This window comes from Stenella coeruleoalba (assembly GCF_951394435.1).
Source record: "Stenella coeruleoalba genome assembly, chromosome: 15".
NCBI lineage: Eukaryota > Metazoa > Chordata > Mammalia > Artiodactyla > Delphinidae > Stenella > Stenella coeruleoalba.
In genome coordinates, this window is record NC_137161.1 from 31,636,038 (window position 1) to 31,653,052 (window position 17,015).

The 17,015-nt window shown below is 41.2% G+C and overlaps 1 pseudogene across 1 annotated transcript; it reads left to right on the top strand.

Annotated features, from left to right (window-relative positions):
- The first annotated feature begins 877 nt into the window (after positions 1-877).
- On the top strand, positions 878-2,549 carry LOC307198775 (zyxin-like; annotated as a pseudogene). Its single transcript has one exon. The product of its transcript is annotated as a zyxin-like (transcript).
- Positions 2,550-17,015: the final 14,466 nt, after the last annotated feature.

The window sequence follows — 17,015 nt, forward strand, 5'->3', positions numbered from 1 at the left end:
TTTTCAAGAACATGGAACATTATCCAGGATAGATCACTTGCTGGGCCACAAAGCAAACCTTGTAAATTTAAGAAAATTGAAATCATATCAAGTATTTTTTCCAACAATGATGGTATGAAATCAGAAATCAACTACAAGAAGAACACTGTAAAAAATACAAAAACATGGAGGCTAAACAATATGTTACTAAACAACCAATGGATCATTGAGGAAATCAAAACATACCTAGAGAAATATGAAAACAAAAACACAACGATCCTCAGGAAAGAAGAAAAATCTCAAATAAATAACCTAACATTACATGTAAGGCAACTAGAGAAAGAAGAACAAACACAACACAAGGTTAGCAGAAGGAAAGAAATCATAAAAATCAGAGCAGAAATAAATGAAATAGAGATGAAGAAAACAATAGAAAAGATCAATAAAGCTAAAAGCTAGTTGCTTGAAAGGTAAATAAAACTGATGAACCTTTAGCCAGACTCAAGAGAAAAAAAAAGGGAAAGGGCTCAAATCAATAAAATTAGAAGTGAAAAAGGAGAAGTGACACCACAGAACTACAAATGATCATAAGAGAATACTAAAAGCAACTATATGCCAATAAAATGGACAACCTAGAAGAAATGGACAAATTTTGTAAGGTACAATTCTTCCAAGACTGAACCAGGAAGAAACAGAAAATATGAACAGATCAATCACAAGTACTGAAATTGAAAGTGTGATTTAAAAACTTCCAACACTTCAAGATGTCGGAGGAGTAAGACATGGAGATCACCTTCCTCCCCACAAATACATCAAAACTACATCTGCAGATGCAGAGTCTGTGGACCCGGCTGCGAGGTGGCCACCTGAGATGCTCCAGCCCGCACTGGGCCTGGCCATGGCGGCCCTCCACCCACCTCACATGATCTCCATCTCGGCTCCAGTTTTTTATACCGTGCAGAAGAAGTTCGGCCGGTGGTGGCCCCAAAGCCCAAAGTGAATCCTTTCCAGCCTGGTGACAGTGAGCCTTCCTCAGCTGCTGGGGCCCAATGTGCACAGATGGGCCGGGTGGACAAGATTCCCCCACCACCCCCAGAAGACTTTTCTTTACCGCCTCCTCCCATGCTTGGGGAGGTCAATGATGCCGAGGGCGCTCTGGGAGGTGGCTTCCCACCTCCCCCTCCCCCAATCGAGAAACCATTTCCTGCTGCGCCTTTAGAGAGGAGATCTTCCCTTCCCCACTGCCTCTGCTAGTGGAGGAGGGAGGGCCTGAAGCCCCCATACAGCTCTCACCACAGCCCAGGGAGAACAGTACTAATCTGGAGATCGACTCTCTGTCTTCATTGCTGGATGACATGACCAACAATGACCCCATCAAAGCCTGGGTGTCATCTGGATATGTATCACCACCAGTCACCACTCCATTCATTTCCAAATCCAGTTCTAAGGCTGCAACCGGGGGCACAGCACCTCTGCCTCCCTGGAAGTCCCCTACTAGCTCCCAGGTTCAGCCTCAGAGCCAGACGCATTTCCATGTGCAGCCCCAGCCCCAGGCCAGGCCTCAGGTCCAACTCCATGTCCAGCCCCAGCTCCAGGCCCAGCCCCAGCCTGTGCCTTTGGTTAACACCCAGCCTCAAGGTCCCCATGCCTCATCTCCAGCCACCAAGTTTTCTCCAGTGACTCCCAAGTTTACTTCTGTGGCTTCCAAGTTCAGACCTGGAGCTCCAGGTCACAGCCCAATCAGAAGTTGGGGCCCCCTGAAGCTCCCTCTTCCACTGGCACAGGCTCCCCTCAGCCCCCCAGCTTCACCTATGCTCAGCAGAAGGAGAAGGCCCAAGTGCAGGAGGAGCAGCACCCAGTGCCCCCACCAGCTAAAAACCAAAACCAGGTGTGCACCTCTGGGGCCCCAGGACTTTTGACTCTGAAAGAGGTGGATGAGCTGGAGCAGCTGACCCAGCAGCTGATGTAGGACATGGAGCATTATCAGAGGCAGAATGTGGCCATCAACGAGTTCTGTGGCCGGTGTCACCAGCCCCTGGCACGTGCTCAACCTGCAGTGCATGCTCTGGGGCAGCTGTTCCACATTACCTGCTTTACCTGCCATCAGTGTGAACAGCAGCTGCAGGGACAGCAGTTCTACAGCTTGGAGGGTGCGCTGTATTGTGAGGGCTGCTATACTGACACCCTGGAGAAGTGCAACACCTGTGGGCAGCCCATCACTGACCACATGCTAAGGGCCACAAGCAAGGCCTACCACCCACAGTGCTTCACCTGTGTGGTCTGTGCCTGCCCCCTTGAGGGCACTTCCTACATAGCGGACCAGGCCAACTGGTCCCACTGTGTCCCCAACTACTACCCAGGTGCTCCATCTGCGCAGAGCCGATCATGCCCAAGCCTGGCTGAGAGGAGACCGTGTCTGTGGTTGCTCTGGACAAGAACTTCCATATGAAGTGCTACAACTGTGAGAATTGTGGGAAACCACTGTCCATTGCGGCGGATGACAACAGCTGCTCCCCTTGGCTGGCCACATGCTCTGCTGGAAATGCCACACTGCCAGATCCCGGACCTGAGTGAGGACTGGCCCCCTTTTGACTGCAAATCCATTCCCCATTAGCAGACCATCCACAATGAGACCACCCCCTCTTCACCCTCCCCACAGTTATTTTTTGATGTCTAACCCCTCCCTCCATACCAACCCCCACCTCAGTATCACTTGTGCCCTGATTCAGGGACCCAACATGGCCTAGGGCTGCAGAGTCCCTGGCCTGAGCTTCAGTCCTCCCCAACACTGCAGGGACCACCCAACATAGTCTAGGTACCCCACCTGAGCAGGCACTAGAGTGAGTGCTGCTACTTTCACTGATGCACTGATTCTCTCAACTGGCACTCGAGCAGCCTCTTACTCTGCTTGCTGAGGGCCAGGAAACGTCCTGACCTGCTGGGAGGCTGGGCTGGGCTCACTAGCCTAGACGTTCCCAACCCCTGTGCTGTCAGGTTTTCGGTACAGCTACAAATAAAAGATGTTTTCCAGAAAAAAAAAATACATCTACATGTGGAACAACTCCTACAGAACACTTACTGAACGCTGGAAGAAGAACTCAGACTTCCAAAAAGGAAAGAAACTCCCCACGTACCTGGGTAAGGCAAAAGGGAAAAGGAAAAACAGAGACAAAATAATAGGGACAGGACGTGCACCTCTGGGAGGGAGCTGTGAAGGAGGAAAAGTTTCCACACAATAGGAAGCCCCTTCACTGGTGGAGATGGGAGGTGGGCCAGGGGAAAGCTTCAGAGCCACAGAGGAGAGTGCAGCAACAGGGGTGCAGAGGGCAAAGCAAAGAGATTCCTGCACAGAAGATCAGTGCCAACCAGCACTCACCAGCCTGAGAGGCTTGTCTGCTCACCCGCCGGGGCGGGCGGGGCTGGGTGCTGAATCTCCGGCATCAGAGGTCAGATCCCAGGGAGAGGACTGGGGTTGGCTCTTGAAAACAGCCTGAAGGGGCTAGCGCACCACAGCTAGCTGGGAGGGAGTCCAGGAAAAAGTCTGGACTTGCCGAAGAAGGAAGGGACTTTTTCTTCCCTCTTTGTTTCCTGGTGCGGGAGGAAAGGGTATTAAGAGTGCTGCTTAAAGGAGCTCCAGAGATGGGCGCAAGCCGCGGCTAAAAGCGCACACCCCAGAGACGGGCATAAGACACTAAGGCTGCTGCTGCTGCCACCAAGAAGCCTATGGGCGAGCACAGGTCACTATCCACACCTCCCTTCCTGGGAGCCTGTGCAGCCCGCCACTGCCAGGGTCCCGGGACCCAGGGACCCGGGACTTCCCCGGGAGAAGGCACGGCGCGCCTCAGGCTGGTGCAATGCCACGCCGGCCTCTGCCACTGCAGGCTCACCCCGCATCCGCACCCTTCCCTCCCCCCACCTGAGTGAGCCAGAGCCCCCAAATCAGTGGCTCCTTTAACCCCATCCTGTCTGAGCGAAGAACAGACGCCCTTCAGCGACCTACACGCAGAGGCGGGGCCAAATCCAAAGCTGAGCCCCTGGGAGCTGTGAGAACAAAGAAGAGAAAGGGAACTCTCTCCCAGCAGCCTCAGAAGCAGCGGATTAAAGCTCCACAATCAACTTGATGTACCCTGCATCTGTGGAATACATGAATAGAAAACGAATCATCCCAAACTGAGGAGGTGGACTTTGAGAGCAAGATTTATTATTTTTTTCTCCTTTTCCTCTTTTTGTGAGTGTGTATGTGTATGCTCCTGTGTGAGATTTTGTCTGTATAGCTTTGCTTCCACCATTTGTCCTAGGGTTCTATCTGTCCGTTTTTTTTTTGTTTTTTTTTTTTTAGTTTTTCTTTTCTTAATAATTATTTTTTAATTATTTTATTTTATCTTACTTTGTTTTATTTTATCGTCTTTCTTTCTTTCTTTACTTCCTTCCCTCCTTCCTTCCTTCCTTCCTTCCTCCATCCCTCCCACCTTTCTTTCTTCCTTCCTTCCTTCCTTTCTTTGTTTCTTTCTTTCTTTCTTCCTTCCTTTCTTTCTTTCTTTCTTTCTTTCTTTCTTTCTTTCTTTCTTTCTTTCTTTACTTTCTCTCCCTTTTATTCTGGCTCGTATGGATGATAGGCTCTTGGTGCTGCAGCCAGCAGTCAGTGCTGTGCCTCTGACAGTGTGCCTCAGGACACTGGTCCACAAGAGACCTCCCAGCTCCATGTAAAATCAAATGGTGAAAATCTCCCAGAGATCTCCATCTCAACACAAAAACCCAGCTTCACTCAACGACCAGCAAGCTACAGAGCAGGATACCCTTTGCCAAACAACTAACAAGACAGGAACACAACCCCAACCATTAGCAGAGAGGCTGCCTAAAATCATAATAAGTCCACAGACACCCCAAAACACATGACCAGACATGGACCTGCCCACCAGAAAGACAGGATCCAGCCTCATCCACCAGAACACAGGCACTAGTTCCCTCCACCAGGAAGCCTACACAACCCATTGAACGAATTTTAGCCACTGGAGACAGACACCAAAAACAACGGGAACTACAAACCTGCAGTCTGCAAAAAGGAGACTCCAAACACAGTAAGATAAGCAAAATGAGAAGACAGAAAAACACACAGCAGATGAAGGAGCAAGATAAAAATCCAACAGACCTAACAAATGAAGAGGAAATAGGCAGTCTACCAGAAAAAGAATTCAGAATAATGATAGGAAAAATGATCCAAAATCTTGGAAAAGAATAGAGAAAATGCAAGAAATATTTAACAAGGGCCTAGAAGAACTAAAGATAAAACAAGCAATGATGAACCACACAATAAATGAAATGAAAAATACTCTAGATGGGATCAATAGCAGAATAACTGAGGAAGAAGAATGGATAAGTGACCTGGAAGATAAAATAGTGGAAATAACTTCTGCAGAACAGAATAAAAAAAAAGAATGAAAAGAACTAAGGACAGTCTCAGAGACCTCTGGGACAACATTAAACACATTAACATTCGAATTATAAGGGTTCCGGAAGAAGAAGAGAAAAAGAAATGGACTGAGAAAATATTTGAAGAGATTATAGTTGAAAACTTCCCTAATATGGGAAAGGAAATAGTTATCAAGTCCAGGAAGCACAGATAGTCCCATACAGAATAAATCCAAGGAGAAATATGCCAAGACACATATTAATCAAACTGTCAAAAATTAAATAAAAAGAAAACATTAAAAGCAGCAAGAGAAAAACAACAAATAACACACAAGGGAATCCTCGTAAGGTTAACAGCTGATCTTTCAGCAGAAACTCTGTAAGCCAGAAGGGACTGGCAGGACATATTTAAAGTGAAGAAGGAGAAAAATCTGCAACCAAGATTACTGTATCCAGCAAGGATCTCATTCAGATTTGATGGAGAAATTAAAACCTTTATAGACAAGCAAAAGCTAAGAGACTTCAGCACCATAAAACCAGCTTTGCAACAAATGCTAAAGGAACTTCTCTAGGTGAGAAACACAAGAGAAGGAAAAGACCTATAATAACAAACCCAAAACAATTAAGAAAATGGGAATAAGAACATACATGTTGATAATTACCTTAAATGTAAATGGATTAAATTTTCCGACCAAAAGACATAGACTGGCTGAATGGATACAAAAACAAGACCCATATATATGCTGTCTACAACAGACCCACTTCAGACCTAGGGACACATACAGACTGAAAGTGAGGGGATGGAAAAAGATATTCCACGCAAATCGAAATCAAAAGAAAACTGGAGTAGCAATTCTCATATCAGACAAAATAGACTTTAAAATAAAGGCTATTACAAGAGACAAAGAAGGACACTATGTAATGATTAAGGGATCGATCCAAGAAGAAGGCATAAAAATTGTAAATATTTATGCACCTAACATAGGAGCACCTCAATACATAAGGCAAATATTAACAGCCATAAAAGGGGAAATTGACAGTAACACAATCATAGTAGGGGACTTTAACACCCCAATTTCACCAATGGCCAGATCATCCAGAATGAAAATAAATAAGGAAACACAAGCTTTAAATGATACATTAAATAAGATGGACTTAATTAATATTTATAGGACATTCCATCCAAAAACAACAGAATACACATTCTTCTCAAGTGCCCATGGAACATTTTCCAGGATAGATCATATCTCTGATCACAAACCAAGCCTTCATAAATTTAAGAAAATTGAAATTGTATCAAGTATCTTTTCCAAACACAATGCTATGAGACAAGATATCAGTTACAGGAAAAGATGTGTAAGAAATACAAACACATGGAGGCTAAACAATACACTACTTAATAACGAAGTGATCATTGAAGAAATCAAAGAGGAAATCAAAATATACCTAGAATACAAATGACAATGGAGACATTATGACCCAAAACCTATGGGATGCAGCAAAAGCAGTTCTAAGAGGGAAGTTTATAGCAATACATTCCTACCTTAAGAAACAGGAAACATCTCAAATAAACAACTTAACCTTGCACCTAACGCAATTAGAGAAAGAAGAACAAAAAACCCCAAAGTTAGGTCTTCTCTGGTGGCACAGTGGTTGAGAGTCAGCCTGCCAATGCAGGGACCACGGGTTCGTGCCCCAGCCCGGGAAGATCCCACATGCTGTGGAGTGGCTGGGCCCATGAGCCATGGCCACTGAACCTGCCCATCCAGAGCCTGTGCTCCACAATGGGAGAGGCCACAACAGTGAGAGGCCCACGTACTGCAAAAAAGAAACAGACAAATAAACCCCCAAAGTTAGCAGAAGGAAAGAAATCATAAAGATCAGATGAGAAATAAATGAAAAAGAAATGAAGGAAATGATAACAAAGCTCAATAAAACTAAATGTTGGTTCTTTGAGAAGATAAACAAAATTGATAAACCATTAGCCAGATTCATCAAGAAAAAAAGGGAAAAGACTCAAATCAACAGAATTAGACATAAAAAAGGAGAAGTAACAACTGACACTGCAGAAATACAAAAGATCATGAAAGATTACTACAAGCAACTCTATGCCAGTAAAATGGACAACCTGGAAGAAATGGACAAATTCTTAGAAATGCACAATCTGCCAAGACTGAATCAGGAAGAAATAGAAAATATGAACAGACCAATCACAAGCACTGAAATTGAAACTGTGATTAAAAATCTTCCAATGAACCAAAGCCCAGGACCAGATGGCTTCACAGGCGAATTCTATCAAACATTTAGAGAAGAGCTAACACCTATCCTTCTCAAACTCTTCCAAAATATAGCAGAGGAAGGAACACTCCCAAACTCATTCTATGAGGCCACCATCACCTTGATATCAAAAACAGACAAGGCTGTCACAAAGAATGAAAAGTACAGGTCAATATCACTGATGAACATTGATGCAAAAATCCTCAACAAAATACTAGCAAACAGAATCCAACAGCACATTAAAAGGATCATGCAACATGATCAAGTGGGGTTTATTCCAGGAATGCAGGATTCTTCAATATATGCAAATCAATCAACGTGATACACCATATTAAAAAATTGAAGGAGAAAAACCATATGATCATCTCAATAGATGCAGAGAAAGCTTTCAACAATATTCAACACCCATTTATGATAAAAACCCTGCAGAAAGTAGGCATAGAGGGAACTTCCCTCTACTTAATAAAGGTCATATATGACAAACCCACAGCCAACATCGTCCTCAATGGTGAAAAACTGAAAGCGTTTCCTCTAAGATCAGGAGCAAGACACGGTTGCCCCCTCCACCACTCTTATTCAACATAGTTTTGGAAGTTTTAGCCAGAGCAATCAGAGAAGAAAAGGAAATAAAAGGAATCCAAATCGGAAAAGAAGAAGTAAAGCTGTCACTCTTTGCAGATGACATGATACTATACATAGAGAATCCTAAAGATGCCACCAGAAAACTACTAGAGCTAATCAACAAATTAGGTAAAGTGGCAGGATACAAAATTAATGCACAGAAATCTCTGGCATTCTTATACACTAATGATGAAAAATCAGAAAGTGAAATCAAGAAAACACTGCCATTTACCATTGCAACAAAAAGAATAAAATATCTAGGAATAAACCTACCTAAGGAGACAAAAGTCCTGTATGTTCTTGGATTGGAAGAATCAACATTGTGAAAATGACTCTACTACCCAAAGCAATCTACAGATTCAGTGCAATCCCTATCAAACTACCACTGGCATTTTTCACAAAACTAGAGCAAAAAATTTCACAATTTGTATGGAAACACAAAAGATCCCGAATAGCCAAAGCAATCTTGAGAATGAAAAACGGATCTGGAGGAATCAGGCTCCCTGACTTCAGACTATACTACAAAGCTACAGTAATCAAGACAGTATGGTACTGGCACAAAAACAGAAATATAGGTCAATGGAACAGTATAGAAATCCCAGAAATAAACCCACACACCTATGGTCACCTTATCTTTGATAAAGGAGGCAAGAATGTACAGTGGAGAAAAGACAGCCTCTTCAATAAGTGGTGCTGGGAAAACTGGACAGGTACATGTAAAAGTATGAGATTAGATCACTTCCTAACACCATACAAAAAAATAAGCTCAAAATGGGTTAAAGACATAAATATAAGCCCAGAAATTATCAAACTCTTAGAGGAAAACACAGGCAGAACACTCTATGACATAAATCACAGCAATAACCTTTTGACCCACCTCCTAGAGAAATGAAAATAAAAACAAAAATAAACAAATGGGACCTGATGAAACTTAAAAGCTTTTGCACAGCAAAGGAAACCATAAACAAGACGATAAGACAACCCTCAGAATGGGAGAAAATATTTGCAAATGAAGCAACTGACAAAGGATTAATCTCCAAAATTTACAAGCAGCTCATACAGCTCAATTAGAAAAAAACAAACGACCCAATCCAAAAATGGGCAGAAGACCGAAATAGACATTTCTCCAAAGAAGATATACAGACTGCCAATAAACACATGAAAGAATGGTCAACATCATTAATCATTAGAGAAATGCAAATCAAAACTACAATGAGATATCACCTCACACCGGTCAGAATGGCCATCATCAAAAAATCTAAAAGGGCTTCCCTGGTGGCGCAGTGGTTGAGAGTCCGCCTGCCATGGCAGGGGACACGGGTTCGTGCCCCAGTCCGGGAGGATCCCACATGCCGTGGAGCGGCTGGGCCCGTGGGCCATGGCCGCTGGGCCTGTGCATCTGGGGCCTGTGCTCCACAACGGGAGAGGCCACAGCAGTGAGAGGCCCGCGTACCACAAAATAAATAAATAAATAAATAAAAAATTAAAAAAAAAATCTAGAAACAATAAATGCTGGAGACCGCGTGGAGAAAAGGGAACACTCATGCACTGCTGGTGGGAATGTAAATTGGTACAGCCACTATGGAGAACAGTATGGAGTTTCTTTAAAAAACTACATATAGAATTACCATATGACCCAGCAATCCCACTACTGGGCATATACCCTGTGTAATCCATAATTCAAAAAGAGTCATGTACCAAAATGTTCATTGCAGCTCTATTAACAATAGTCAGGAGGTGGAAACAACCTAAGTGTCCATCATTGGATGATTGGATAAAGAAGATGTGGCACATATATACAATGGAATATTACTCAGCCATAAAAAGAAACGAAATTGAGATATTTTTAATGAGGTGGATAGATCTAGAGTCTGTCATACAAGGTGAAGTAAGTCAGAGAGCGAAATACAAATACCGTATGCTAACACATATATATGGAATTTAGGGGGAAAAAATGTCATGAAGAACCTAAGGGTAAGACAGGAATAAAGACACAGACCTCCTAGAGAATGGACTTGAGGATATGGGGAGGGGGAAGGGTAAGCCGTGACAAAGCGAGAGAGTGGCATGGACATATATACACTACCAAATGTAAAATAGATAGCTAGTGGGAAGCAGCTGTATGGCACTTGGAGATCAGCTCGGTGCTTTGTGACCACCTAGAGGGGTGGGATAGGGAGGGTGGGAGGGAGGGAGACGCAAGATGGAAGAGATATGGGAACATATGTATATGTATAACTGATTCACTTTGTTATAAAGCAGAAACTAACACCATTGTAAAGCAATTATACTCCAATAAAGATGAGAAAAAAAAAAAGGCATAGACTGGCTAAATGGATACAAAAAAAAGACCCTTATATACCAGAGACCACTTCAGATCTAGGGACACATACAGACTGAAAGTGAGTGGATGGAAAAAGATATTCCATGCAAATGGAAATCAAAAGAAAGGTGGAGTAGCAATTCTCATATCAGACAAAATAGACTTTAAAATAAAGACTATTACAAGAGACAAAGAAGGACACTACATAATGATAAAGGGATCAGTCCAAGAAGAAGATATAGCAATTGTAAGTATTTATGCACCCTACATAGGAGCACCTCAGTACATAAGACAAATGCTAACAGTCATAAAAGGGGATATTGACAGTAACAGAATAATAGTAGGGGACTGTAACACCCCACTTTCACCAAGGGACATCGAAAATGAAAATAAATAAGGAAACACAAGCTTTAAATGGTACATTAAACAAGATGGACTTAATTGATATTTATAGGATATTCCATCCAAAAACAAGAGAATTCACTTTCTTCTCAAGTGCTCATGGAACATTCTCCAGGATAGATCATATCGTGGGTCACAAATTAAACCTTGGCAAATTTAAGAAAATTGAAATCGTATCAAGTATCCTTTCCAACCACAATGCTATGAGACTACACATCAATTACAGGAAAAAATCTGTAAAAAATACAAACATATGGAGGCTAAACAATACACTACTTAATAACCAAGAGACCACTGAATAAATCAAGAGGAAATTTTAAAAAAATACCTAAAAACAAATGACAATGAAAATATGATGTCCCAAAACCTATGGGATGCAGCAAAAGCCGTTCTAAGAGGGAAGTTTATAGCAATACAATCCAACCTCAAGAAACAAGAAAAATCTCAAATAAACAATCTAACCTTACACCTAAAGGAACTAGAGAAAGAAGAAAAAACAAAACACAAAGTTAGCAGAAGGAAAGAAATCATAAAGATCAGAGCAGAAATGAATGAAATAGAAACAAAGAAAACAATAGCATGGATCAATAAAAGTAAAAGCTGGTTCTTGAGAAGATAAAATTGACAAACCATTAGCCAGACTCACCAAGAAAAAGAGGGAGAGGACTCAAATCAATAAAATTAGAAATGAAAAAGCAGTAGTTACAACAGACACCGCAGAAATACAAAGCATCCTACGAGACTACTACAAGCAACTCTATGCCAATAAAATGGACAACCTGGAAGAAACGGACAAATTCTTAGAAAGATGTAACCTTCCAAGACTGAACCAGGAAGAAATAGAAAATATGAACAGACAAATCACAAGTAATGAAATTGAAACAGGGATTAAAAATCCAGGAAACAAAAGTCCCGGACCAGATGGCTTCACAGGTGAATTCTACGAAACATTTAGAGAATAGCTAATACCCATCCTTCTCAAACTCTTCCAAAAAATTTCAGAGGAAGGAGCACTCCCAAACCCATTCTATGAGGCAACCATCACCCTGATACCAAAAGCAGACAAAGAGACTACAGAAAAAGAAAATTACAGACCAATATCACTGATGAATATAGACGTAAAAATCCTCAACAAAATAGTAGCAAACAGAATCCAACAGCACATTAAAAGGATCATATACCATGATCAAATGGGGTTTATCCCAGGAATGCAAGGATTCTTCAACATACACAAATCAAACAATGTGATACACAATATTAACAAATTGAAGGAGAAAAACCATATGATCACCGCAATAGATGCAGAAAAACCTTTTGACAAAATTCAACACCCATTTATGATAAAAACCTTGCAGAAAGTAGACATAGAAGGAACTTACCTCAACATAATAAAGGTCATATATGACAAATGCACAACCAACATCTTTCAATGGTGAAAAACTGAAATCATTTCCACTAAGATCAGGAGCAAGACAAGGTTGCCCACTCTCACCACAATAATTCAACATAGTTTTGGAAGTTTTAGCCACAGCAGTTAGAGAAGAAAAAGAAATAAATGAATCCAAACTGGAAAAGAAGTAAAACTGTCACTGTTTGCAGATGACATGATACTATACATAGAAAACCCTAAGGATGCTACCAGAAAACTCCTAGAGTTCATCAATGAATTCAGCAAAGTTGTGGGATAAAAAATTAATACACAGAAATCTCTTGCATTTCTATACAATAACAAGGAAAATTCAGAAAAAGAAATTAAAGGAACAATCTTATGTATCATTGCAAAAAAAAGAATGAAATACCTAGGAATAAACCTACTTAAGGAGGCAAAAGACCTGTATACAGAAAACTATAAGATACTGCTAAAAGAAATAAAAAATGATACAAACAGATGGAGAGATATACCATGTTCTTGGACTGGAAGAATCAATATAATGAAAATGACTATACTGCCTAAAGCAAACTACAGATTCAATAGAATCCCTATCAAATTATGTATGGCACTTTTCACAGAACAAGAACAAAAAATTTTACAATTTGTATGGAAACACAAAAGACCATGAATAGTCAAAGCAATCTTGAGAAAGAAAAACGGAGCTGAAGGAAGCAGGCTCCCTGATTTCAGACTATACTCTAAAGCTAGAGTCATCAAAACAGTATGGTACTGGCACAAAAACTGAAATATAGATCAATGGAGCAATAGAGAAAGCCCAGAAGTCAATGCATGCTCATATGGTTACCTTATCTTTGACAAAGGAGGCAAGAATATACAATGGAGAAAAGACAGCCTCTTCAATAAGTGGTGTTGGGAAAACTGGACAGCTACATGTAAAAGAATGAAGTTAGAACACTCCCTAACACCAAACACAAAAATAAACTCAAAATGGATTAGAGTCCTAAATGTAAGCCCAGATACTGTAAAACTCTTAAGAGGACAACATAGGCAGAACACTCATTCATATAAATCTCAGCAACGTCTTTTTGATCCACCTCCTTGAGAAATGAAAATAAAAACAAAAATAATCAACTGGGACCTAATTAAACTTAAATGCTTTTATATAGCTTAGGAAACAATAAAGAAAATGAGAAGACAACCCACAGAATGGGAGAAAATATTTGCAAACGAAGCAACCAACAAGGGGTTAATCTCCAAAATATACAAACAGCTCATGCAGGTCAATATCAAAACAAAAAAACAAAAACAAACAGACAAAAAATACCCAATCAAAAAATGGGCAGAAGGGCTTCCCTTGTGGCGCAATGGTTGAGAGTCCGCCTGCCAATGCAGGGGACACGAGTTCGTGCCCTGGTCCAGGAAGATCCCACATGCCATGGAGTGGCTAGGCCCGTGAGCCATGGCCACTGAGCCTGCATGTCCGGAGTCTGTGCTCCACAATGGTAGAGGCCACAACAGTGAGAGGCCCGCGTACCGCAAAAAAAAAAAAAAAAAATGGACAGAAGCTCTAAATAGACATTTCTTCAAAGAAGACATACAGATGGCCAAAAAATATATGAAAAGATGCTCAGCATCTCTAATTATTGGAGAAATGCAAATAAAAAGTACAATGAGGAATCACCTCACATTGATCAGAATTGCCATCATTAAAAAGTCTACAAACAATAAATGCTGGAGAAGGTGTGGAGAAAAGGAACTCTCTTAGACTATTGGTGGGAATGTAAATTGGTACAACCATTATGGAGAACAGTATGGAGGTTTCTTAGAAACTAAAAATAGAGCTACCATATGATCCAGCAATTTCAGTCCTAGGCACATATCCAGAGAAAACCATACTTCAAAAAGATTCATGCACCCCACTGTTTATTGTAGCACTATTTACAACAGCCAGGACATGGAAGAAACCTAAATATCCATCAAGAGAAATGGATAAAGAAGATGTGGTACATGTATACAATGGAATATTACTCAGCCATTAAAAAAAAACGCATGAAATAAGGACTTCCCTGGTGGTCCAGTGGTTAAGACTTCGCCTTCCAATGCAGGGGGTGAGGGTTCAATCCTTCATCAGGGAGCTAAGATCCCGCATGCCTCGTGGCCAAAAAACCCCACAAAACCACAAAAATACAAAACCATAAAACAGAAACAATATTGTAACAAGTTCCCTAAAGACTTTTAAAATGGTACACATCAAAATATCTTTTACAAAAATGAGATAATGCCATTTGTAGCAACATGGATGGACCTAGAGATTATCATACTAAGTGAAATAAGTCAGAAAAAGAAAGACAAATATCATATGATATCACATATATGTTGAATCTGAAAAAGGTGATTTAAATGAACTTATTTACAAAATGGAAACCAACTCACAGACGTGGAAAACAAACTTATGGTTACCAAAGGAGAAGGGTGGGGGAATGGATAAATTAGGAGTTTGGGAGTAACATATACACACTACTACATATAAAATAGATAATCAACAAGGGCCTATTGTATAACACAGGGAACTCTACTCAATATTCTGTAATAACCCATATGGGAAAAAAATCTGAAAAACATGGATATATGTATAACTAAACCACTTTGCTGTACACCTGAAAATAACACAACTTTGTAAACCAGCTATACCCCAATATAAAATAAAAATTAGGGCTTCCCTGGTGGCGCAGTGGTTGAGAGTCTGCCTGCCGATGCAGGGGACACAGGTTCGTGCCCCATTCTGGGAGGATCCCACATGCCGTGGAGCGGCTGGGCCCGTAAGCCATGGCCGCTGAGCCTGTGCATCCAGAGCCTATGCTCCTCAGCAGGAGAGGCCACAACAGTGAGAGGCCCGCGTACCACAAAAAATAAATAAATAAATAAATAAATAAATAAAATAAAAATTAAATTATAAAATAAATCTAAAAAAATAAGAGAAATGGGGACTTCTCTGGTGGCCCAGTGGTTAAGACTCCATGTTTTCAATGCAGGGAGTATGGGTTTGATCCCTGGGCAGGGAAGTTCTGCATCTGCATGGTGCAGCCAATAAATAAATAAATAAATAAAATAGAAATAGAAACTTATGCCCACACACCCCAAAAAATCTAAGTACTTACTTCAAGAAATGTTTTTTTCTTTTTTTTTTTTTTGCGGTACGCGGGCCTCTTGCTGTTGTGGCCTCTCCCATTGCGGAGCACAGGCTCTGGACGCGCAGGCTCAGTGGCCATGGCTCACGGGCCCAGCCGCTCCGCGGCATGTGGGATCTTCCCAGACTGGGGCACGAACCTGTGTCCCCTGCATCGGCAGGCGGACTCTCAACCACTGCGCCACCAGGGAAGCCCACTTCAAGAAAATTTTAATATGAATTCTGAGAAAAATTTTTTTATCATGAAAGAGTGTTAAATTTTGTTCAATTCCTTTTCTTCATCAATTGATATTATCATATGAATTTTCTTCTTTAGTTTGTGATATAATGGATTTCATGGATTGATTTCAAATATTAAACTAGCCTTGTACACCTGAAATTTATTCCACTTTGTCAGGGAATATTGTCCTTTTTATAGTCTGTTGGACTCAACTTGCTAAAATTTTGTTGAGGATTTTGTGTTTGACTGTATGAGAGATTCTGGTCTTCTAATTTTCTATATTTTTTTTATTGTGCTCTCTTAGTTGAGTTTTGGTAGTAAGGTAACAGCGACCTCATAAAACAAATTGGAAAGTGCCCTCCTCTTCTATATTCTGGACGATATTATGTAAAATTAATGTTAATTCTTCTCTGAATGTTTGTTAAAACTCCAGTGAAGCCATCTTAATGTGGGATTTCTTTTTGGGGGGAGATTTTAAATGATAGATTCAACTTCTTTAATAGTTATAGGCTATTTAGGCTATCTATTTCATCTTGGCTGAGTTATGATAGTCTGTGGTTTCTTAGGAATTTTAATCCCTTTCTTCTAAATTGTCAAATTATGATTGTGAAGTTGTTTACACTATTCCCTAATTACCCTTTAACAGCTGCAGAATCTGTTGTGATATTCCTTATTTCAATCCTGATATTGGTGATTTGTGATTTATTTTTTCAAAGAATCAGTTCTTTACATTCTTTTTTTAAAATATTCTTTTCCATTATGGTTTATCACAGAATATTGAATATAGTTTCCTGTCCTATACAGTAGGACCTTGTTCATTTATCCATTTTATATATAATAGTTTGCATCTGCTAACCCCAAACTCCCACTCCATCCCTTTGCCATCACCCCCCTTCCTCTTTACAACCACAACTCTGTTCTCTATGTCTGTGAGTACGTTTCTGTTTCATAAAAGCTCATTTAGGGCTTCGCTGGTGGCGCAGTGGTTGAGAGTCCACCTGCCGATGCAGGGGACATGGGTTCGTGCCCTGGTCCAGGAAGATCCCACATGCTGTGGAGCAGCTGGGCCCGTGAGCCATGGCCGCTGAGCCTGTGCGTCTGGAGCTTGTGCTCTGCAACGGGAGAGGCCACAACAGTGAGAGGCCCGTGTACCACACACACACAAAAAAGTTCATTTATGTCACATTTTAGATTCCACATATAA